Source organism: Bos indicus, chromosome 22 (assembly GCF_029378745.1).
Source record: "Bos indicus isolate NIAB-ARS_2022 breed Sahiwal x Tharparkar chromosome 22, NIAB-ARS_B.indTharparkar_mat_pri_1.0, whole genome shotgun sequence".
NCBI lineage: Eukaryota > Metazoa > Chordata > Mammalia > Artiodactyla > Bovidae > Bos > Bos indicus.
The window spans coordinates 2,255,510-2,282,236 of NC_091781.1; the positions used below are offsets into that span (position 1 = coordinate 2,255,510).

The window sequence follows — 26,727 nt, forward strand, 5'->3', positions numbered from 1 at the left end:
TATTATTTAATTTCCTTTTTAACTAGAAATTCTTTTATGAAGGACAAATATGCTAACTATTTTCATAATTAGACCCATTTAGAGTCTTACACTGAGCTTCAATATTGCATAGAATAGGCCATGCATTATCAACATATGGAAGCACTTAGTTGATGGAGTAGCAGGGTGGGTGTTAGGAGAGGATGTTATGTGATTTGAAAATTTTTTAAAAATATATTTATATATGGAAAGTAAAATATCTTTTTTCATGTAACTTGAAAATTAAAGGCCATAATTTTTTTTCTTGTCTGACAGGATATGCAGGAAATAGAATTTGTTCCCTGTACTAGCTCAAGATGGGAGTTAGAGGTGGAGTGGGGATGGTGTCATGAGATTTTCAAGTTTATCCAAAAGGGTCATGGGTCTAAAAAGGTCTCAAAGCACTGTAGCACTGAGATGGATTGGTTTCTGAAGAAAAGTGAGAAAAGAAAACCATTAAGTTCAACTGTCACTCTTCCAACTGAATATTGAAACCACTTGGGAAAAAAGTTTTGAGTGAGGTTTACAGTCAGAAGCAACATTGCTGTTTTTGAGGTTTGTGCATGAGTCGCCATTTAGCTGTATTTAGCTGTACCACACTCTTCCTAGAGATGTGATTAAGTGCCATATTTTGAAGCTTTCGAAAGTGTTAAGCTGCTTGTTACGCTGGCCTGACTCATGCAAGGGTTCATTTGGATGAGTGGATTTGTGTGTTGCGTTATGGCTTCGTGGACAGAGGATTTGGGAGGTTGGAATTTCCATTCTACTTTCTCAGTGACGTGGTGCGTGAACACTAAGTATCTGAGAACGTTGAGGTCACTGAGCGTTTCATCTTTAAGTCTTTGTGGACTACACTGGACTCGCGGGTGACTGGCTCAGTCGTGTGACCCGTGGACTGACAAGGTTCATGTGACTCATGGACCGACCTGGCTGACAAGGTAAGTGTCCTCCTCCTACTTCCTTTTTCATTTTGAACATAAATAATAGCATGTGACCATGCTTGTAACTGTGCTTGTAACTATTAATAAGTAACAAGCGATAGTTACTTATACTCATGGAGTAATGGAGTAATAGTAGCAGTAGTCCTCCTATAAATCACTCCTCCGTGTAAGAGGGAGACTGATTTTGGAGACCAGAGCAGCAAGTCTAACATTAAAAGCAGTGAGTGTAGAGACAAGAACACTGATTTGGGTGCTTGTTCTCCCAGCTCTGTGAACTTGATCAGGGTGGTTTCAGCTTCTCAAACTTCAATTTCTTTGTTTGTAAACTTGAGATCATAATAACTATAGAATTTATTGTTTTCGGATAGAATTGTTTTCAGAACTGAAAGAAATATTTTTAAGCACTAAGATCATGCCTGGCATGTTGTCCTGAAGATGATGGAGCCCTGTGCAGATTTTTAAGTAAAAGAATGATGTGATTAGATTTATGTGGTAGTCAATGTGAAGAATGAGTAGGAGGTCCATAAAACTAGAAAATAAGAAAACTTATGCAGAGAGATAGACAGAAATTATATTAAAAAATCATACAAAATTGTATTTATTATATCATATTATAATATAATATATAAAATATAATATTATATTATATAAATATACATTCATAATTAAATATATTAATAATTAATATATATTATTATATTAATTATATTATAATTATACAAAAATATACAACTGAAAAATTATATGATCTTAAATAAAGCAGAAGAGGAAATGAAGAGAATGAGCCCTGCTTGAGGTATAAGAGAATAAGTTTCTTGGGAGCAAGGTCCAGGCCTCATTTATCTTTGATGACTTAGCACCAGGCCAATATCTGGTCTGTACGGTAGGTGCTGAGAAAACATTTCTTACTTGGTCATAGAATTGATTCAGTCTGGTTGAATGACATCCAAAAAGGAATAATGTGAGAAGTTTTCTAATTCTAACTAGTATTTTTTCTTCATGTTTCCTGTCGCTCTTAACTCTCTCCCTTTGTCTACCTCCGACTGGGGAGCTGAGCATTTGCCTTCTTTTTGGAAAAGGGATGCAATAGCAGAAAGTGGACTTTCAGAAATCTGATAAAGTTCATAAGTTTTGGCTTTTCAAGGGCCTCATCTCATTTGGAAGAAAACATGATGAATCAGAGTCAGTATTTACTTCAAAGAGATGAACAAAGATTCCTTATTCTGAATGTTGGGGAGATTCAGAGGGGACATGATGAGACCTGGGAGCCTCCTGCGGCAATGGGGTGGGCCGAGGGTAGAGGAAACGGAGCTAAATTTGCAGGTAGGACAGCGGAGAAGACATGGGCGTCTGTCCCTGGGTGCTGCCCAGGGTGGAGGTGGGGAGACGCAGAGCCAATGCCTAGCACCAGTTGATGAGGACTCTCAGTGCTCTGTGGCATAGATGGGTCTATGGGTCACCTGCACAACAGATGGGTCTAGTACCTGAAAACACAGCAGTTTCCCAAGATCAGAGTCACACCATGTAGTAGAATTTCCCCCCATACAGGTGTGACTCAGGGGGACCCTGGGGTCTTAAAGAGGCCTTAAAGATGGGAAGCTCATGGTAGGGTGGGAGGGTACGGTGCTGGTCTGCTAACGACCAGTGACTGACGTCTCACAGGAAAACCGGGACACCTGAGTGGACAGTAGAGTAGATGCCCACTGACAACTGGGTGCTCTCTCCCAGTCCCCCCCAATTGAGGTTGTTATCGTTTAGTCGCTTAGTCGTGTCTGAGCCTTTTGCGACCCCATGGACTGCAGCCCACCAGGCTCCTCTGTCCATGGGATTTCCCAGGCAAGAATACTGGAGTGAGTTGCCATGCCCTTCTCCAGGGGATCTTCCTGACCCAGATCAAACCCTTATCTCCTGTGTCTCCTGCACTGGCAGGCAGATTCTTTACCACTGCAGCGCCTGGGGAACCCATCCACCCCGGTACTCTGACACAGTGAGCCTACAGCCCCCCAGAATTCTGATGCAACCCTGGGGGACGCGGAGGAAGCGGATGTGAGCTGACTCGTTAAGTTTCTGCCCCCCAGAGACTCACACTATAAATTGTACTCAGTTCCAGAAAAACAAAGAAAAGTTCTCGACCACTTCATTTTGCCTGAGATCCAAGTTCCCTGTACAAATATGACTTTTGGACATATTATTATTAGAAGTAGAGTACATAATTTGTATTTGCTGCCTGAATGCATTCTGTGTCACACAGGTCCAAATACACCTGAACGAAGGATTCAGTCTAGGAACCCAGTTTTCAAGAGTATTGCCCAATGGAGCCTGATGAGGATGAAAAGAGAATCACAATCACACGATGGGAGAAGCAAACAAGGACCCGGGGTCTTAGCTGCAACGCTAGCACTTTTCTAGTATTCAGAGTTAAATGCAGACCAAGGGGGGCTTTCTGTGAACATTTATGTAGCACTTTCTGTCTTCCAGGAGCTGTCTCAATCACCTTATGTAAGTTAACTCTTCATTCTTGCAGCAAACAATTCAGTAGGTGTTATTGTTGTTGTTTTTGTTGCTCAGTTGTGTCTGACTCTTTTCAACCCCAGGAACTGTAGCCCACCGTAGGATCTTCCAGTCCCAGGAATCAAACTTGTGTCTGTTGAACTGGCAGGCAGATTGTTTAGCGGCTGAGCCACCAGGGAGGCAGGTACTATTATTAGCATCTGCATTTACCAGGTATAGAAATGGAGATGTGGAAATGTTGCATCATACCTGCCTGAACTCACACCGCCCGTAAGTGACAAATTCAGGTTTGCTGCAGGGCTCACAGCCTCACTTTGCTTTCAGATGTGTTCGAATTCATGTAGTAACAAAGACCTTTATAGTTAGACTGGCCTCAGAAGTCGTGATTTCGCTAGGAGAGGGTAATGAAGGTGTGGTGGGTTGTGTGGAGAGATCTGAGATTCTGGTGGGATCGGCATTGGACTGAATGATGCTGAGGTCTCTGATTCTGAACCCCTAGGACGTTTTATTTGTTGGTTAAAATTATTTAAAATTCAGTTTGAAATAGGCTTTTTCTTCCGGTTGTGGCATGTGACACTTCCTCAAGAAAAAACTGCAGTAAAAACTAACTCAGGGACTTCCCTGATGGTCCAGTGGTTAAGACCGCCTTCCAGTACAGGGGGTACGGGGTTCAAACTAAGATCCCACATCCCTTGTGGAGAAAAAACCAAAACATAAAACAGAAACAATATTGTAACAAATTCAATAAAGACTTTCAAAGTGGTCCACATAAATAAAAAACCTAGCTCAGGTTATATATGTAATCATAACTATCCATCTGAAAAATAGCAGACTTTTTAAAGTGAAAATATTTTATTTATGTAGCTAACAGAGCTAATTGAGGATGACGGGTGGAATTATTTTCAGACTCTTCTGTATTTAAAAAAATTTTTTTTTAGAGAGGCTGACTCTATTTCCTGGTTGTAAGTTCTGTTGGCTGAATTTCTTGGTGTTTGTTTTCTGTGCGTTGTCTGGAATTTTGGTTTGAGAGCCTGTCTTGGGTGTGATCACCCGCCCATCCCCCTTTCTTCCGTCTCTCTGTGCTCACTCCTATCTGTCTAACATGTCTGAGATTATCATGGTGGATCCAGTCTCTCATCTCATTATGATCCTGGGAATGTCCCACTGAGTGTCTGCGAGTCTATCCTTTAGGGGCTACATTATAGTACTTCTGGAAAGCATTAGACAGTGGATGTGTGTGATGAATTGAGTCTAGACTTCAACTTGTTTTCTGTATACACTGACTTTTTCAAGGATGTAAACACATAAAAATCAAGAGAAGATTGTTTTTTGTTTTAGACTGAATTTTATCAACAGTGGTTTACCATTTTGGAAAATCATGTTACTGACAGTCTCTCAACTCAGGCTTTTGAGTTGCGAACACCCTGCACCTCACTAACAGCTATTCATGGTGATTGCTACATAGACTTACAAGTATCTGCAACTTCTTGACACCTTGTCGTGTGACCGTGACCAAGCATTTACATATTGAGATTATGAATGTCTTTCCTTCTATTTATTCTTCATATTAAATGTAGACATTAACTTTTAAAAATATTTATGTGTAGGTAGGTTAAGTATAAATTTCATGGCATAGAACAGAGGGTATCACAAGAATACTTCTTATAAAATGGAGGTTTGAGGATTTATAGAGACTTCATTTTGCTTTGAGTTTCTATAACCCCCAAAACCTCAAAATGAAACCAAGCCAAAACCTCTACATTTTAAAACCAGAGTTTCCTTGAATCTTGACTCAGGTTTACTAAAAGAATATATGACAACTTCACAAAAGTTGGTAGGAGGTAAGGTTTCTGTGGAGGGCAGTGTGAAACAAATAGCAGGTTTAGGAGAAACCATTATAAAAATAAAATTTTACTTTCTCAGAATGTTTTCAGAGACTTTCTATTTATATGACATGTTGTAAAGAGCAAATTCAATAAGCAGCAAGTGTGGTGTCAAGGCGGCTGTAATCATTCTAATAGAATATTTATGTGTTTCTTCTCTTCTCTAAGTCTCTTACCTACATGATCTTCTATCGGCAAACTTTGCTTTGAGACAGCTGAGATGAGGAGAAGACAACCCTCCTTTTTTAAACTCCGTGCTCCGCGGGACCTGAAGTGCATCTATCCAGAGCAAGTTCTTCTGCCTTTTCTCTGTTTCCCGCTTTGAAATACCTTTTCTTTCTTTATCTCCACTCTTTAATGTCCCATGTCGTGTATCCTAAAGAATAAACAGGCAAAAATGTCTTATGAAGAAAGACATAATCCAAAGCTTAATGAGTGAGGAGTCATCTTGCCAAATGATAAAGTGTATTATAAAGCTATGCCAGGTAGCATAGCAGGTTACGGGTCCAAAAATGGGTACAAATAAGAGGTGTTACAGAAGCTGATGCTAGTTTGTGAAAAATTATTATGATATAATTTACCTTGTCACATAAAGGGTGAGTACACCATAGAGCAAACTGTGAGAGCAAATTAGAATCTCACTATATATTCTATATCAAAAGAAACTGAACAGAATTGAAAAGTTTTCTTAATATAACAAAATAACAAATTACAATTAGTGCCATGATCTCCGAGAGAGAGAGGGGGAAAAAAAGACTCTAGAAGCAAAAATAGAAAGCAAAACCAGTGGAGGAAATCACAAAAGGAATGGATTGATCAAATTAACTAGTTTAAGTTTTGTTTTTAGTGCTAGAGACAGCAAAATCAGTAAAAACTGACTGCTTGCTCCGGGTCTCACGCCGCAGTGATAAAGTGGGCTCTGAACCTTCCCAAGTGCGTGTCCACAGAGGAGCGCAGCTGCTGTTCACAGATGTACGGGCTGCGTCCTGTGCATGGGCGCGTGTCCACAGAGGAGGGCGGCTGCTGTTCACAGATGTACGGGCTGTGTCCTGTGCCTGGGCGCGACCATTCATAGTGTAGGCTTTCACTATTTTGAGATATTTTTTTATAGTTTTACTATAATGTTTTAGGTTGCAAAGACAGGCTATTTGTGTATTTGTTATGTTCGTTCCCTGACCAACCAAGTGACATACCTTCTCACTGACAGAGGAGACAGGTATCATTTTGCTTTGACTCCTGAAGAAGGAAGGGGTTCCACGAACAGAAGACTTGTTTAGTGCTAAACAACGCTCCTAACACTGGAAGGTCCTTTAGACGTTCATGCTTCCCCAGTGGCTCAGCGGTAGAGTCCGCCTGCAACGCAGTAGCCCTAGGAGACACAGGTTCGATCTCTGGGTTAGGATATCCCCTGGAAAATGGCAACCCACTCCAGTATTTTTGCCTGGATAGTCCCATGGACAGAGGATGGACAGAGGAGCCTAGTGGGCTACAGTCCATGGGGTGGCAAAGAGATGGGCATGACTGAAGCGACTTAGCACACATGCCAGCCGCACTGCATCAGAAAATATCTTCAGATGAAAAAGTGAAATTCCCTATAGTAAAAGTTAGCTAAATCTGATGTCTCATTTTGCAGTTCACAGTACTGTAATTTATTTTATGAAAATGATATTGCAGTATTTCAATTTAAGTCTAACAACACTTTAAACTGACATAAATGACTGTATAATAAGGACCTAATATTTATTTTCCATGACCACATAATCACTGAATTATATCACAGCTATTATTTATTGGTTGTTGTGAACATTTTATCATGCAGTTTTGATCGTTGTTAAAGTTTAACGGTTTATTTAAATAAATATAATTTTAAAATAATACACATTTGATGGTAAACTAATTAAATGATCATATTATTTCTGCCTGGTATTAGAAAGCTAAGAAAATAACATATCACAGTCAGAAAAAATAGAAAATGGGAATCTACTACACAGTAAAATGAAAGAAAATTACTTGGATTGTTCAATGCCGGGTCAGTCTCAAAAGGATCCAGTACAGACACTTAACACTATCTCAGAGGGGGAGATAGTGAACCCACTCTTTATTTTCACGTTAGTAAGAATGGATGAATTCCTTTTAAAAAATGAGAAAAAAAAAACATGGGGAACCCATTAAATGAAATGTACTTTCTGTTGATTTAGTTATGTCTTTGAATATTAAACAGCAGAACCCCCTCTTGAAGAGATGATCCATCTCGAGTAACAAATGTTTATCTTGCAGAAGAAAGCACAGGTAAGAAGTTTCTGGAAACTTCTTACACAAGAATACTGATAAACAGTGGGAAAAAAATTTGAACTACTTTATTTTTTTAAGCTTGAAAGCCCTTCTTTCTAAAAAAAATTTTTTTTTAATTTGTAAACTCTTTAAGGATGAAGAAAAAAACAACTGAGTGAAGGAAATGGTAGCAGATTTTATCAGTCAATTGTTGTAAAACAGGAATAGAGTGAAATGCACCACAAACATGTTACTGAATGTTTAAAATTTTAAATTATTGAGAAGAAGATATAATTATTGATGTGACAAAATAATTACTTTAAAACAAGAAAATGTTAACATGCTACTAATAAATATATACTATAAATATCTATGTGGTTAGCAAAACAATTGGCATTCAGAGAAAAAATTACAAAACTGGGATTTTTCTTCATTTGGTAGAAATCATAGCAGAAGGGTGCTCGGGGCTGGTGCACTGGGATGACCCCAAAGGATGGGATGGGGAGGTAGGTGGGAGGGGGTTTCAGGATGGGGATACATGTACACCTGTGGCAGAGTCATGTCAATGTATGGCAAAACCACTACAATATTGTAAAGTAATTACCTCCAATTAAAATAAATAAATTTGTATTAAAAAAAGAAATCATAGCAGAATTTGACAATGTCATGACTCATACTTATCCATAATATAAATATTGAAGATAAATAACAACATTGTACATTACTGAGGGGATGAAATACAAAACCAAAAATTAAGATTATAGATGATGAAATTAACAAATTATTTAATTTCATGAAGGTGAGCTCTGCTAATTATTATTCAATTACTTTAGATACAACTAGTGGTGGGCTGAAAAACTGACTCTCTTAAAAAAGAAATAAAAAAGCCAATTTCAATGGTAACACTGAATGGTAAATTAAACAACCCTAATAAAGCTTATTTCTAGTTTAATAACTGGCTCACAAAAGTCCTTCAGGTTTAACAATCGATTTCACCAACCAGTGCAATCCGGCTCCTATATATACAATCTAAGTCACGTACAACAGATGACATAGTTGCTTGATGTGTGAATTTCAAAATACAAGTCTTGTATCTCTAAATGAGACTATTTTGACAATGTTGTCCTATAGGTAACACCAACTCAAGAATGATTCTATATAATTGACTACTTACAAAGATATAATCTGGACATCTAAAATCAGACTACAGTAAGAGCATTGATGTTCATGGAAAACATACCAAATTGCAACTGACGATGTTTGAAAATGATAGAATATCCTGCATTCTGCTTTCTGTGCATTTTTTAACTGGAAGGAAATGAGACAGCAAAAAATCTAACTACACTGAGCAGCTTTTATCTTGCACAAACTGTACAACTGTTTTGTAGACTCAATAGAAGTTAAGACTATTGAAACCACATTTGCTAAATATAAGTACTTGGCCACCATTGAATTTTTAATAGGAAATGAAATTGGTAACATCATGTTAATAAAAACACAAGTTGAAGCAGGTTAAAGCTCTTTTAGACTATTTTAATATTAATAAAGATATTAATAAAGTTATTAATAAAGATATTAATCTAAGAATTCTAGAATATAAACCAAAGTAAACTTGAAAAAGTATCGACATTTATATTTTATAACATTTGGTTAGTACTAATTTACCATATTTTTAATATGTGAGAGTTATAAGCAAACTGTCGCAGGAACCAGATTCAAAAGATGTAATATTCTCAAAACTTCAAAGAGAGTAGGAGATTCCTTTTAAAAAGAAATGTGATTTTTCTGAAGAATCTGTTATTGTGCTAAAAAAAAAAAAAATTACAACTTGCTGACACAGGTCTGAACCTATCGTTTTAGATAAAAACTAAAAGTAAAAGAATCAATTTTGACTGGGAATCCCACAGTCAACCCATTGGTGATCCAAAACCAAAATTTCCAAGTCACAAATTTTGGGTTTTGTATTAAATGCAATGATGTCATCATTAAGGAAATCATTAAAGAAAGTTTCGTGATGCTAAGCAAATACCGTGTCTGTTTGATATTCTAAATAACATGTCATTTGAGGAAGTATGAGGACTATGAAATACTACAACAACATAAAAAGCTATAATTGCCACCCACTGATGGCTGTAACAGAGGATGTGATATTGGTGAGTCGTGAATATTTGAGAAACTAGAATTTTTAAGCTGTTTTCTAAAATCTTGATTGATTTCCCCTGAGATATTACAATTTCACTATTGAGTTGTTTTCCACAAAAATTTATTAAACACATTTCCATATACAGGCACTTTGGAGAAACTATGGGTTCATTTCCAGGCCACCACTGTAAAGCTAACATCGCAGTAGAGCAAGTCACAGATATTCTTTTGTTTCCCAGTGGGTCTAAAAGCTATGTTTACACGATCTTTGGGCCTACTGTGTGCTATAGTATTGTCTAAACAAATGTGGTGGTGGTGGTGATTTAGTAGCTAAGTCATGTCCAACTCTTTGAGACCCCATGGACTGTATCCCGCCAGACTCCTCTGTCCGTGGACTTTCCCAGGCAAGACTACTGGAGTGGGTTGCCATTTTCCTCTTCAAGGGCATCTTCCCAACCCAGGAAGATTTAAAGAATGCTTTACTGGTAATGAAACACTATCATCTGAGCCTTCGGGGTGTCATAATCTTTTTGCTGCTGGTGGTGGTTTAGTCACTCTGTCATGCCCGACTCTTGTGACCCCCCCATGGACTGTAACCCACCAGGCTCTTCTGTCTATGGGATTTCCCAGGCAAGAATACTTATGTGGGTTGTCAATTTCATGGAAGTTGAAATATTGCAAGAATTACTAAAACATGACACAGAGACACGAAGTGAGCAAAGTCTGTAGGAAAAGTGGCACTGTCAGACTCGCTAGTGGAGAAAACAGAGTATCAAGTTTTACATGTACTTAAAACTACTTAAGTTGATCAGCAGTATCTGGAGAAAACTAGAAAGTCAATCTGAGGTGATTTCTGTGGGAAATGACATACTGAAGCAAGTAAGCATGGAAATCATCATAAATGTTTCATTTCTGTAAAACAACTGTTTAAAAAGAAATTGTATTATTTGTAATTATTTTGTTTAAAAATTTCACTTTCTATTATTTTATGTTTGGTATCTTATTTTTATAATTTACACAGCATATTTGGTAATTTTGTGGTTTGTAGAAATAAATAATACATTTTTAAGGAATATATTAGTAAAAAAACTTATTTAATGAAAGAGCACTATTTTTTTGAAAGTGCAAGGGCCTTCTTATTTTTTTATTTAGGTGTAGTTGAATTACAGTATTATATTCATTTCAGGTGTATAATACAGTCTTTTGAAATTTAAATACTAAATGAAATGATCACCACAATAAACCTCATCACTGTCTGTCACCAGGCAAAATTATTACAATATTATTGACTATATTGTGCTATATACTATATGCTATATATAGTATATAATATATTTATATATAATATATATGCTATATATTATATGCCATGATTTATTTTATTACTGGAAATTTGTACACCTTACTTCCATTCAGCTATTTTGCCCAGTCCCCCACCCTCTCCCCTCTGGCAGTCGCCAGTTTGTTCTTTGTATCTATGAATTTATTTCTGTCCTGTTTTGGTTTTTTAACCTTCACATGAAAGCAAACACACACAATATTTGTCTTTTTCTGTGTGACTTATTTCACAATGTATAATACCCTCTATATCCATCCATGTTGTTACAAATGGCAAGATTTCATTCTTTTCTTTATGGCTGACTATATTCCATTGTGTATCACGCAATTTTTTTTTTATCCATTCATCTATTAATATCAGTGGACACTTAGGTTGCTTCTGTATCATGAGTATTGTAAATAACACTACAATGAACATCAGTGTTCAAAATTCTTTTTTGAAATAGTGTTTTCGTTTTCTTTGGGTAATTACCCAGAGGTAGAATTGCTGGATCACAAGGTGGTTCTGTATTTTAATTATTTGAGGAACCTCTGTACTGTTTCCATAGAGGCTGCTCCAGTTTAAATTCCTGCCAACAGTGCACAAGGGCTCTTTTTTCTCCACGTCCTCACCGGCTCTTGGTATTCCTTGCCTTTTTGATGGTAGTCTTTCTGACAGAGGTGATATGATATCTCGTGATTTGTTTTGTATTTCCCTGATGATTAGTGGGGTTCAGATCTTCTTGTGTGTCTGTTGGCCATGTGTATGTCTCCTTTGGGAAAATGTATATTCAGGTCCTCTGCCCATTTTTAACTGGATTGTTTGTTTTTTTGATGTTGAGTTTGTATAGCTTGAATTTTAACCCCTTAGAGGTTATACCATGTACAAATATCTTCTCCCATTTAGTGAGTTGTCTTTTTCATTTTACTGATGGTTTTACTCACAGGACCAAAGCTTTATAGTTTACTGTAGCTTCATTTGTTTATTTAGGCTTTTGTTGCTCTTCCCTGAGAAGACAGATAAAAAAAAATACTACTAAGACTGATGTCAAAGAGTTTGCTGTCTATCTTTTCAGTTCTATGGCTTCAGGTCTTATACCTAAGTCTTTAATCCATTTTCACTTTATTTTGTATATAATGTAAGGAATGGTCTACTTTCATTCTCTTGAATGTAGCTATCCAATCTTCCTAACACCATTTATTGAAGAGGCTGTTTTTCCCCATTGTGTATTCTAAGAATGCTATTTGTAATATGCCTATTTTCTGGGACAGCAGTATCATGATTGTGCATATTTATTTCTTTATATGTGGTTATGTGTAAATATATATAAAAGTCACACAAAAATATACATTTTAAGTGATATAAAGATGAAAATGGAAATTATTGCATTTTTAACATATTTTATATTAGCAGTAGTAGTGGTAATGTATTTTACTTATACCCTTGGTTCAGTTCAGTTCAGTCACTCAGTCGTGTCTGACTCTTTGTGACCCCGTGAATCACAGCACGCCAGGCCTCCCTGTCCATCACCAACTCCCGGAGTTCACTCAGACTCACGTCCATCGAGTCAGTGATGCCATCCAGCCATCTCATCCTCTGTCGTCCCCTTCTCCTCCTGCCCCCAATCCCTCCCAGCATCAGAGTCTTTTCCAATGAGTCAACTCTTCGCATGAGGTGGCCAAAGTATTGGAGTTTCAGCTTCAGCATCAGTCCTTCCAATGAATATTCAGGACTGATTTCCTTTAGGATGGACTTGTTGGATCTCCTTGCAGTCCAAGGGACTCTCAAGAGTCTTCTCCAACACCACAGTTCAAAAGCATCAACTCTTCGGTGCTCAGCTTTCTTCACAGTCCAACTCTCACATCCATACATGACCATTGGAAAAACCATAGCCTTGACTAGACGGACCTTTGTTGGCAAAGTAATGTCTCCGCTTTTGAATATGCTGTCTAGGTTGGTCATAACTTTCCTTCCAAGGAGTAAGCATCTTTTAATTTCATGCCCTAAAATGGTTATAAATAATAGTTTGTAAACAGCAGCATTATTTAAAATGCTTTACCACAATATTGCCTTTGCTATTTTAAGAGTGCATCCAAAGAACTGTTTTCTTAAGTTTATTTTAATACCTACTTTTAATGCTGTCACAGATGAAATTTTTCTCTTCAGAAAGATATTTCAGTATAAACATCTACCATTAAGTTTAGGGGAAAAAAAGAAGTACTGTATGAGCATCATGTGAATTTTAATGTGTAAAAATAAATTATGGATGTTTGTTTTTACCTTTATGTAGATGGTCTTGCCAATTACTGTGACCTCCCGTTGCTATTAGCTACTGAGATGAAATGTGCACAGGGTGTCAGTCTATGTGTACGTGTCAGATAGCCTTCTCGTTCATTTTATCTCTGATGACTAATCTCTTGGCATATCTGGTGGGTTTTGAAGGTAGATACTAAGAAGTGGGGTGTCGCTTCTGCTGTTCTTTTGTGGTTCACTTCCTTTTGCATTGATGATAGTGTATCCATTCCACATTTATTTGCAGGAAAGTTTCTAGACACATGTCCATATCTGAAGGGTAGTTTAAATAAAGCTGGGTTCTAACATCTATAAATCCACTTTTTAGGCACATGTAAATAAATGGTAACACACTGAAATCCTCTGCAAAGGAAGGAAGATAGGAGAGCATCACTGCTGCCTTCTCCCAGGGTACCTCCTATAACTGATATGTGATCCAAGTACAGTCCCAGGGCTCGTGTCTCTATTAAATATTAGTAAAGTTTCATTTCTATATTTTTTAAAGAAAACAATCAATGAATAGAGACACTTCAGTTTTTTTTCTGTTCTGTCCTAGTGAACCATACACACCACCACCAGGCATGTGCCTTGTCTCATTCCAAACCCAACAACTGGAAATGTTCTCAAATTAGGAAAAGCGTTAAGATGTTGAGTTTCCAAAGATGATGCCAGCTCACTATGATTACGTATATTGCGTATTATCACTGAATATGTTACAAGAAAACTCAACAGACTTTGCTCTTAAAAATTAAAAATTTTAGAATGCTTTTTACATATAAATATTTAATGCTATAGGATAGATTGAGGGTTTTGCAATAAATATAGAAAATGAGTTAATGTCATATTTTCTTGCAATCAACAAATCTAATATATACAGATTTCATAAATGAAATTTAAAAACTGTCAAAGACATTTTAAAGTCATGAACAGATGATTCACAGAACTACAAAATGACTGGGAAACATGAGAAAAACCTCACGAGTAATCAATGAAATGCACAATAAAGCATAAGATTATCACCATCCATCCATCAAATTATCTATTGCAAATGGTCTGTAAAGATGCTGCCGCTTCAGAGTCACTTCAGTCGTGTCTGACTCTGTGCGACCCCATAGACGGCAGCCCACCAGGCTCCCCCGTCCCTGGGATTCTCCAGGCAAGAACACTGGCGTGGGTTGCCATTTCCTTCTCCAATCCATGAAAGTGAAAAGTGAAAGTGAAGTTGCTCAGTCGTGTCCAACCCTCAGCGACCCCATGGACTGCAGCCTACGAGGCTCCTCTGTCCATGGGATTTTCCAGGCAAGAGTACTGGAGTGGGGTGCCATTGCCTTCTCCGTCTGTAAAGATAGCCACCTAGAATTCCTCCATTGCTGTAACATGCATGTCAACCTCTCATCAAGAGGTGGCGTGTATTTCTTTTTCTTTAGAATTGGGATAGTCTGACTTGTATTGAACAATAGAATGGGATAGAAGTGATGCCATGCATCTAATGTGTAAAGATCTGTGTTGCTGGTGTGCATATAAATTGATAAACCTGGATCATATGGTAGTTCTATGTTTAACTTTTTGAAGTACCTGATGGCTCAGTCAGTAAAGAAACCACCTGCAATGCAGGAGACCCATGTTCGATCCCTGGGTCGGGAAGATCCCCCGGAGAAGAGAATGGCAACCCACTCCAGTATTCTTGCCTGGAGAATTCCATGGACAGAGGAGCCTGGTGGGCAAAGAGTCAGACACGACTGAGCGACTAACACTTTCAGTTTATACTATGTTTTATAGTGGTTGCACCATTTTACAATGCTACCAACAGTACCCAAGGTTTACAATGTTTCTGCATTCTTGTCAACACTTTTTGTTTTCTGTTTTTTTTTTTTCAATAGTAGTCACCCTCATGGGCTTAAGGTAGCATCTCATTGTGGTTATGATTTGCACTTCTCTTATATTAATGAGGTGAACATGTTTTTTCCTGTGTTTGTTGGTCATTTTAATATAATCTCTAGAGAAATGTCTACTCAAGTCCTTTATCCAAAAGAACTGAAAAAAGGTTCTGAAGAGATATTTGTATACTCATTATTCATAGCAGTGTTATTCATAATAGCCAACAGGTGGAAGTAGTCTAAATGTCAATTGATGGATGAATGGATAAACTAAGTGTATCATATACATAAATGAAGAAGGCAAGTTTATCACCTGCTATGACATGAATGATGTTTGGGGACATTATAAGCCAGTTATGAAAAGACAAATACTGTGTGATTCCACTCACATGTGTTATCTAAAATGGTCAAATTCATAGAAGCAGTAGAATGGTGGTTACCAGCAGTTGCGGGGAGAAGGAAATGGAGAGCTGTCGTTTAATGGGCATAGTTTCAGTTTTGAAAGATTAAAAAATTCTGAAAATTTCTTGCACAACAATATGAATATACTTAATGCAGCTAGTTCAGTTCAGTTCAGTTGCTCAGTTGCGTCTGACTCTGTGACCCCAGGGACTGCAGCACCCCAGGCTTCCCTGTCCATCACCAACTCCCATAGCTTACTCAAACTCATGTCCATTGAGTCGGTGATGCCATCCAAACACCTCATCCTCTGTCATCCCCTTCTCCTCTGCCTTCAATCTTTCCCAGCATCAAGGTCTTTTAAAATGAGTCAGTTCTTTGTATCAGGTGGCCAAAGGATTGGAGTTTCAGCTTCAGCATCAGTCCTTCCAGTGAATATTCAAGACTGATTTCCTTTAGGATGGACTGGTTGGATATCCTTAAAGTCCAAGGGACTCTCAAGAGTCTTCTCCAACACCATAGTTCAAAAGCATCAATTGTTCAATGCTCAGCTTTATAGTCCAACTGTCACATCCATACATGACTACTGGAAAAACCAAAGCTTTGACTAGAAGGACCTTTGTGGGCAAAGTAATGTCTCTGCTTTGTAATATGCTGTGTAGGTTGGTCATAACCTTTCTTCCAAGGAGCAAGTGTCTTAATTTCATGGCTGCAGTCACCATCTGCAGTGATTTTGGGGCCCACCAAAATAAAGTCTGTCACTGTATCCATTGTTTCCCATCTATTTGCCATGAAGTAAGCCATGCCGTGTGGGGCCACCCAAGATGGGCGGGTCACGGTGGTGAGATCTGATAGAATGTGGTCCACTGGAGAAGGGAATGGCAAACCACTTCAGTATTCTTGCCTTGAGAACCCCATGAACAGTATGAAAAGGAAAAATGATAGGACACTGAAAGATGAACACCCCAGGTCAGTAGGTGCCCAATAGGCTACTGGAGATCAGTGGAGAAATAACCCCAGAAAGAATGAAGGGATGGAGCCAAAGCAAAAACAATACCCAGTTGTGGATGTGACTGGTGATAGAAGCAAGGTCCGATGCTGTAAAGAGCAATATTGCATAGGAACCTGGAATATTAGGTCCATGAATTAAGGCAAATTGGAAGTGGTCAAACAGGAGATGGCAAGAGTGAACATCGACATTCTAGGAATCAGCGAACTAAAATGGACTGGAATGAGTGAATTTAACTCAGATGACCATTACATCTACTACTGTGGGCAGGAATCACTCAGAAGAAAAGGAGTAGCCACCATAGTCAACAAAAGAGACCGAAATGCAGTACTTGGATGCAATCTCAAAAATGACAGAATGATCTCTGTTCGTTTCCAAGGCAAACCATTCAATATCACAGTAATCCAAGTCTATGCCCCAACCAGTAACACTGAAGAAGCTTATGTTGAATGGTTCTATGAAGATCTACAAGACCTTTTAGAACTAACACCCAAAAAAGATGTCCTTTTCATTATAGGGGACTGGAATGCAAAAGTAGGAAGTCAAGAAACACCTGGAGTAACAGGCAAATTTGGCCTTGGAATATGGAATGAAGTAGGGCAAAGACTAATAGAGTTTTGCCAAGAGAATGTACTGGTCATAGCAGACACTCTTCCCCAACAACACAAGAGAAGACTCTACACATGGACATCACCAGATGGTCAACGTCGAAATCAGATTGATTATAGTCTTTGCAGCCAAAGATAGAGAAGCTCTATACCGTCAGCAAAAACAAGACCAGGAGCTGACTGTGGCTCAGATCATGAACTCCTTATTGCCAAATTCAGACTTAAATTGAAGAAAGTAGGGAAAACCACTAGACCATTCAGGTATGACCTAAATCAAATCCCTTATGATTATACAGTGGAAGTGAGAAATAGATTTAAGGGCCTAGATCTGATAGATAGAGTGCCTGATGAACTATGGACGGAGGTTTGTGACATTGTACAGGAGACAGGGATCAAGACATCGCCATGGAAAAGAAACGCAAAAAAGCAAAATGACTGTCTGGGGAGGCCTTACAAATAGCTGTGAAAAGAAGAGAAGTGAAAAGCAAAGGAGAAAAGGAAAGATATAGGCATCTGAATGCAGAGTTCCAAAGAATAGTAAGGAGAAATAAGAAAGCCTTCCTCAGGGATCAATGCAAAGAAATAGAGGAAAACAACAGAATGGGAAAGACTAGAGATCTCTTCAAGAAAATTAGAGATACCAAGGGAACATTTCATGCAAAGATGGGCTCGATAAAGAATAGAAATTGTATGGACCTAACAGAAGCAGAAGATATTAAGAAGAGGTGGCAAGAATACACAGAACTGTACAAAAAAGATCTTCACGACCCAGATAATCACGATGGTGTGATCACTGACCTAGAGCCAGACATCCTGGAATGTGAAGTCAAGTGGGCCTTAGAAAGCATCACTACGAACAAAGCTAGTGGAGGTGATGGAATTCCAGTTGAGCTCTTTCAAATCCTGAAAGATGATTCTGTGAAATGCTGCATTTAATATGCCAGCAAATTTGGAAAACTCAGCAGTGGCCACAGGACTGGAAAAGGTCAGTTTTCATTCCAATCCCAAAGAAAGGCAATGCCAAAGAATGCTCAAACTACCACACAATTGCACTCATCTCACACGCTAGTAAAGTCATGCTCAAAATTCTCCAAGCCAGGCTTCAGCAGTATGTGAACCGTGAACTTCCAGATGTTCAAGCTGGTTTTAGAAAAGGCAGAGGAACCAGAGATCAAATTGCCAACATCCGCTGGATCATGGAAAAAGCAAGAGAGTTCCAGAAAAACACCTATTTGTGCTTTATTGACTATGCCAAAGCCTTTGACTGTGTGGATCACAATAAACTGTGGAAAATTCTGAAAGAGATGGGACTACCAGATCACCTGACCTGCCTCTTGAGAAACCTGTATGCAGGTTAGGAAGCAACAGTTAGAACTGGACATGAAACAACAGACTGTTTCCAAAAAGAAAAAGGAGTACATCAAGGCTGTATATTGTCACCCTGCTTATTTAACTTCTATGCAGAGTACATCATGAGAAACGCTGGGCTGGAAGAAACACAAGCTGGAATCAAGATTGCCAGGAGAAATATCAATAACCTCAGATATGCAGGTGACACCACCCTTATGGCAGAAAGTGAAGAGGAACTCAAAAGCCTCTTGATGAAAGTGAAAGTGGAGAGTGAAAAAGTTGGCTTAAAGCTCAACATTCAGAAAACGAAGATCATGGCATCTGGTCCCATCACTTCATGACAAATGGATGGGGAAACAGTGGAAACAGTGTCAGACTTTATTTTTTTGGGCTCCAAATTCACTGCAGATGGTGACTGCAGCCATGAAATTAAAAGACATTTACTGCTTGGAAGGAAAGTTATGACCAACCTAGAAAGCATATTAAAAAGCAGAGACATTACTTTGCCAACAAAGGTCCGTCTAGCCAAGGCTATGGTTTTTCCAGTGGTCATGTATGGATGTGAGAGTTGGACTGTGAAGAAAGCTGAGCACCGAAGAATTGATGCTTTTGAACTGTGGTGTTGGAGAAGACTCTTGAGAGTCCCTTGGACTGCAAGGAAATCCAACCAGTCCATTCTAAAGGAGATCAGCCCTGGGATTTCTTTGGAAGGAATGATGCTAAAGCTGAAACTCCAGTACTTTGGCTACCTCATGCGAAGAGTTGACTCATTGGAAAAGACTCTGATGCTGGGAGGGATTGGGGGCAGGAGGAGAAGGGGACGACAGAGTATGAGATGGCTGGATGGCATCACTGACTGGATGGACGTGAGTTTGAGTGAACTCCGGGAGTTGGTGATGGACAGGGAGACCTGGTGTGCTGCATTCATGGGGTTGCAAAGAGTTGGACACGACTGAGCAACTGAAATGAACTGAACTGAACTGATGGGACCAGATGCCATAATCTTAGTTTTCTAACTCTACACTTAAAGATTGTTCAGATGGTAAGATTTATGTTATGACTGTTACAGTAATTTTAAAAAATGATAAAGCTTTCTCATTGCAATTGGACAAAAATATCAATATCTTTTTTCCCCACACTGTACCATATGTGGAACTTTCCCAACCAAGGATTGAACCCATGCCCCCTGCAGTGGAAGCATGGAATCTCAACCACTGGACAGATAGGGAACTCCAAATTCATAACCTAAGTCCAGGAAATCATAATATAGGCAGAAATCCATAAGGATGTTCATTATGGTGCTATTTCCCGTAGTAAATTGGTAATTCATTATTGAAATTTCCAACAACAAAATTAGGGGTTGCTCACATGAATTGTTGATATACATGTATGATATTATTTCAGTGACATGAAAATAACCTTATAGTAAAGTGTTGAGTGAATAAATCATGATATAAAACTCTTGATATAGTGTGACCCAAATATATAATATATATGCATACACATATATGTATACCTATTTGTTATATAGATGATATAATTATACATGGATATATTCTCTACACATATATATATATATATTTATACCATATATATTATATAACGTATGTAACCAATTTGTTGCATAAACTGGACTTGGTAGGTTGCAAATATAAAATACCTTTATTTTTTTCGTACAACATTTCGGATAAATACTCAATACTCATATCTTCTGTTGCTAGGATGAACTTGTGAGCAAATCCTTTAGCTTTTCCAGCCATTTGAAGATATTAAATAGTCTAGTCTAAACTAACATCCAACCTTCAGTTTCTTATTTAATGTAAACTTCTCTACTGAGAAAGGATTTGGTTGGTTTCTTTATAATTGTGCCACTTTGCTTCTTTTTCTTTTATTTTTTACTTTTAGGAGTTTATTTTTATGGAAGCAGCATCGATTCATAATCAGAAAAGCAAATTATACACATTTAAAGACATACTTTTGTTCTTTATGAAAACGCAAAGGCTGTACTCCAATTTTGGAAATCTTGGTGAGTGAACAAAGAATGTTATGAAATGGTCGAGAAAACATTGCACAGTATAGATTTTTGCATGTTTCATTAAACTCGCATTTACTTAGCTGTAATTACAGTATGTGTATATACTTTGGTTGCAGTAAGAAAACACCTGCTTAGTTTTTCCTGTTTTCTAACTTTAAGAGCAGTCAGTGTTTGTTGTCCTTTTTAATTGCTGACTGAATTTTAAAATGCTGGTCATCTGAAGCTGGAAGGCAGGGAGGAAAGGAGAGGTCAGAAAAGATGGGTGCCATCTGGTATCCTCAGAGCCTGTGCTGTGCCCCTCCCCACAGCGTCATCTTCTGACCCTTCTCTCTTCACAGCTCCCCTTCTGCTCTCTCCACTCATCAGGATGGTTCTGTGCCTCACGACTCTCTCCTCAACCCTCACCCCAGGCAGTCCATCGTGATTTTCAATATCTTCTTGGAAATGATCCCTTTGGAGATGATCATAGTCATGGTCCATGTGGCCAACAAAACGAAGAAACAGGGATCTTGGTCCCAGTGAACTCCTGAAGTGCAGGTACTTTTCTTTTAAGAATATTATGATTTATTTGTCTATGTCAATAGTTAAGAAAAGCCTCAAGTCAGTAAACTCTCAGCATTTTGAATTCCTAAATTGTCAAAATATCAGGTCATTTAAGAGAAAAAACAGAGACATTTAATGGAGGGAAAGCATAACATCTACAGAATGAATTGAATATTTCATTTTGTGTTCAGTTGCTATGGTGTCATGTAGATATAATTTATAAACATATAGTTGCTTCACATTTTACACATTTAGAAATTAAATCTACATTCATAAGTATTTCAGTATTTGAATTTCTTAACAAAAAATACCCAATTTTATGTCTGAAATTTTTTCCAGCTTTATTGAGATGTGTGAAGTGACTCAGTCATGTCCAACTCTTTGTGACCCCATGGACTGTAGCCTGCCAGGGTTCTCCGTCCTTGAGATTTTTCCAGGCAAGAATACTGGAGTGGGTTGCCATTTCTTTCTCCATTATTGAGATATAATTGTCAAATAAAAATCATATACATTTAAGGTGTGTGCGCATGCATGCTCATTCTCTCAACGGTGTCTGGCTTTTTGTGACCCCGTGGACTATAGCCTGCCAGGCTGCTCTGTCAATGAGATTTCCCCGGCAAAAATACTGGAGTAGGTTGCCATTTCCTTCTCCAGGGGATCTTCCTGACCCAGGGATTGAACCCATGTCCCCCTACATCTCGTGCATTGGCAGGTGGACTCTTTACCATTGTGCTACCCAAGAAGCCCCATATTAAGGTGTACATGTGATAATTTAATATACATATACACTGCGAAAAAATGACCACAATCAAGTTAATCAACATATCTACAATCTTGTGTAGTTATCCCTTTTGTTGTGTGTTTGGTGAGAACACTTAAGACATACTTTCTTTTTTTAAAATTTTTTTTATATAAAGGCTTTCAATTTTTTTTTTTTAACAAACATATATGGGATTTGATAAAGTTTACTAACTGAATGAGCTCTAACACACAGGTTCTCTGTGACTTTGACACACTCAACTTCTTTTCTTTTTTTCACACTCAACTTCTAAATGATCAGCTAGCTAGTTAGGATTGTACATTTGGTACTTTTTTTGTTGTTCAGTCACTCAATTGTGTCCAGCTCTTTGCCACCTCATGGACTGTAGCCCGCAAGGCTCCTCTGTCCATGGGATTTACTAGGCAAGATTACAGGAGAGGGTTGCCATTTCCTTCTCCAAGACATACTTTCTTAAACTTCAAGTATACAGTACAGTTTTTGTTGTTGTTCTGACGTGCAGGTACTTCTTAACTCAGGCTCCCCCACCCCACCTGCTGGCACTGATTACTTCCCTCAGCTCCTCCTCTTTCATTTTTCCAGGAGAGCATCAAATACTACTACTGCGTCCAGCAAGCTCAAGAGGCCCAAGGTATCCAGGTATTTTTCTTGAGTCTCTTTACTTAGATCAGGGCGAGACGGAAGTGCTCCTTGCAAGCTGTGGGGTGGAACAGTGCAGCTGCTCAGGATGACACTCTCTGTAAGGCAGAGATGACACTCTCTGTTTTAGCACTGTCGACATTTGGGCCTGGATGCGTCCTTATTGTGGGGTTGCCGCATGCATTATGGAAAGATAAGCAGCATCCCAGGCTTCTACTCATGAGATGTTAGTAGCATCAGCTCTCAGTTGTGGCAACCAGTGATGTCTCCAACCATTGCCAAAGGTCCTTTGGGGGTAAAACTGTCTCCACCTGAGAGCCACTGACCTAAAAGCATTTTTTCTACAAACCTCCCTACTTAATGACTCCTTTAGCTTTTCTTCTTTTTTATGAAGATGGGTGGTAAGCTAATGCTGGCAAAAGAGCACCCCAGATGAAAATCCTGCATAGATGCTCTGGTACTGTGCCTTAGAATGTGGGGACATTGGCCAACCCTGAGATAGGAAGAGTCGTGTTAAAGACGTTGCCGTTTTAGATAAAATTATAAAAAAGACCAAGTGGTAGATAGGAAAACACACCAAAATAGTAACAGGGACTATCTTTGAGTGATGGAATCATTAGTGATTTTTTCTAATTAACTTTAATATTTTATACAATGGATTCATTCATGTTTAAAAATACTAAAAAAAAAAGACAAACATGAATAAAAAGCAAGGTCCTACTGTACAGCACGTGGCACTATATTCAATATCCTGTGAGAATATTCAATATTCTCAATATCGTAATGGAGAAGAATATGAAAAAGAAAGCATAGATGTATATATGTATAACACTTTGGTGTACAACAGAAATTAACACAACATTGTAAATCAACTATACTCCAATAAAAAATATTGAAAAAAAAAAAGTCCAAACAAATCTTACCATTTTTCAAGATCCAACCCAAGTATTGTCTCCTTCATGACATGTTTTCAGATTATCAAGTGAGGAATACTTTTTTTTCCCTTCTGGAACAATCACATTTGACATTATTTAATCTTCACAGTCACCCCCATTAACTCGGGGTCTTGTGATTTTTGTTTTACAGGAAACTAAGTTTGGAGAAGTAACTAGAAAGTAACTAAGTTGTGTAATTAGCCTGCTACTACACGGACTGGTAAGTGACAGAAGCATCACTCAAACCTGGTCCACCTCTTCAGCCCATTTCCTGCCTCCCATGGTACCGGTCACTGAGTGCCCGGAGCTTCATGGTGTTTTAGGTGAACTTAAGCAATACTGAGCTATATCTCCTTCATTTGCATCAGATCAGATCAATCGCTCAGTCGTGTCCAACTCTTTGTGACCCCATGAATCGCAGCATGCCAGGCCTCCCTGTCCATCACCAACTCCCGGAGTTCACTGAGACTCACGTCCATCAAGTCAGTGATGCCATCCAGCCATCTCATCCCTCTGTCGTCCCCTTCTCCTCTTGCCCCCAATCCCTCCCAGCATCAGAGTCTTTTCCAATGAGTCAACTCTTCGCATGAGGTGGCCAAAGTACTGGAGTTTCAGCCTTAGCATCATTCCTTCCAAAGAAATCCCAGGGCTGATCTTCAGAATGGACTGATTGGATCTCCTTGCAGTCCAAGGGACTCTCAAGAGTCTTCTCCAACACCACAGTTCAAAAGCATCAATTCTTCGGTGCTCAGCCTTCTTCACAGTCCAACTCTCATGTCCATACATGACCACAGGAAAAACCATAGCCTTGGCTAGACGGACCTTTGTTGGCAAAGTAATGTCTCTGCTTTTGAATATGCTATCTAGGTTGGTCATAACTTTCCTTCCAAGGAGTAAGCGTCTTTTAATTTCATGGCTGCAGTCACCATCTGTAGTGATTTTGGAGCCCAGAAAAATAAAGTCTGACACTGTTTCTACTGTTTCCCCATCTATTTCACATGAAGTGGTGGGACTGGATGCCATGATCTTCGTTTTCTGAATGTTGAGCTTTAAGCCAACTTTTTCACTCTCCACTTTCACTTTCATCAAGAGGCTTTTGAGTTCCTCTTCAACTTTCTGCCATAAAGGTGGTGTCATCTGCATATCTGAGGTTATTGATATTTCTCCCAGAAATCTTGATTCCAGCTTGTGTTTCTTCCAGTCCAGCATTTTTCATGATGTACTCTGCATATAAGTTAAATAAACAGGGTGACAATATACAGCCTTGACATACTCCTTTTCCTATTTGTTGTTCCATGTCCAGTTCTAACTGTTGCTTCCTGACCTGCATACAAATTTCTCAAGAGGCAGATCAGGTGGTCTGATATTCATTTGCATAGTTTTCCCCAACTAAATGATAAACAGCTTTTACAGAATAGACTGCTGGGCTGTCAGTACATATCCTCTCAGAGGACGAAGAAGCCAGACTGTTGAAATAGTGCTCTGGTGAAACAAGATGGTGGACAAATCACGTACGTTAATTATAAACATTGACTAAACCATAGTTTACATCATAACTATTCAACATCTTTTTGTAGTGGCAATATGATAAGCAATAAAGATTATCTGACACGTGAATACTGGCATGAAGGCATGTGTTTGAGCAGATGATCTGCTGCCTAAATATTAGCATCATTGTATTCAAGCAAAAGGAATGATCATTAATATATACTATGGAGAAAGACTGAATATATATTAGTATATACTTATATTAGATTTTCGGAGAAGGCAATGGCACCCCACTCCAGTACTCTTGCCTGGAAAATCCCATGGACTGAGGAGCCTGGTGTGCTGCAGTCCATGGGGTTGCTAAGAGTCGGACACGACTGAGCGACTTCACTTTCACTTTTCACTTTCATGCATTGGAGAAGGAAATGGCAACCCACTCCATTGTTCTTGCCTGGAGAATCCCAGGGACGGGGGAGCCTAGTGAGCTGTCTTCTATGGGGTCGCACAGAGTCAGACATGACTGAAACAATTTAGCAGCAGCAACATCATATTAGATTTTAAGACAAAATTATCACATAAATTCAGCCAGTCCATTGTGCCAAACTGTCTTAAATGCACACTCAAGATAATACTAATGGCAGAGCCTATGATGGTTAGAAGGAAGTGGTAACAGCTGAAGAGGCACAGGCCCCTGGGGGGCCTCTGCCAGATCACCAGGTTTGGGGAAACAAGAGCAAGCTGGTCCTCAACTGGAGGAGGAGATGGGGCTCTCCAGATATGACCAGGCTTGGGCTGTAGTAGCTCAGTAACTAGCAGAGTAGAGTCAACAGGCTGCATCCCTTAAGTATGTGGGGCTGGTATAGATAGGGCCTGATATGTGTGCCATGGAAAAGGCCTGCATTTCTATTGCTGTGGCCAAAGTAGGTGCATGCAAGCTTTTGGAAAAGTAATGAAAACAGCGAGGTCCTGGTAAAACTCACCGAGGGAGACTTTGCACCAATGTACCCAAAAAGGTGGTCAAACCTAAAACTATCACAACATTGTTAATCAGCTATACTCCAATAGAAAATAAGAAGTTTTAAAAACTGGCAGAATGCATACACAAGATCTCAAAGAACTTTTTTTCCCCACAAAAGGAGAAATAATGAACAACTTCCTTTATGGCACAGCATAATGCTGATAATGACCTGAATAAAAAAAAAAAAAAAGTAAAATTGTCTTCAATTTGCTATAATTAAGAAGCTGAGAAAGTATAGAATACAGTTTTTAGAGCAAAATTTAAATTGTAGAGGAAAACTGACCATGTATTTAAAAATTAGCTATGATGAAATTTTGTTCAAAATGATTCATTCTCTTAAGACTTTCAGGTAAACAGAGTTTCACTGTTACCATAGCAATTTATCTTAATAAGGAAAATGACAAACTAAAAAAAATTGAGGCCCATGGACCAACATCAGCATCAATTGGGAGCTTACTGGAAAGGCAAACTCTTGGTCCCTAACCTAGGCCTAATGAGTCAGAATCTTTGGAATTGGGATCCAGGAATTTGCATTTTAACCTTCTCCACAGGTGATTCTTGTATTCAAGAGGCACTGGTTCATAGCACTCCCATGACCCACGCCACCCTCACAACCGAAGAAGCCTTTTCTACAGTCCATTTATTTATTTTTTATTTTTTTTATGTATTCAT

At 38.6% G+C, this 26,727-nt stretch overlaps 1 long non-coding RNA gene across 1 annotated transcript; it reads left to right on the plus strand.

Annotated features, from left to right (window-relative positions):
• The first annotated feature begins 658 nt into the window (after positions 1 to 658).
• On the plus strand, positions 659 to 26,727 carry LOC139178715 (uncharacterized). The gene is made up of 5 exons (XR_011563196.1): positions 659 to 956; positions 20,525 to 20,645; positions 20,993 to 21,191; positions 22,558 to 22,614; positions 23,701 to 26,727. It is a non-coding gene; the product is annotated as an uncharacterized lncRNA (long non-coding RNA).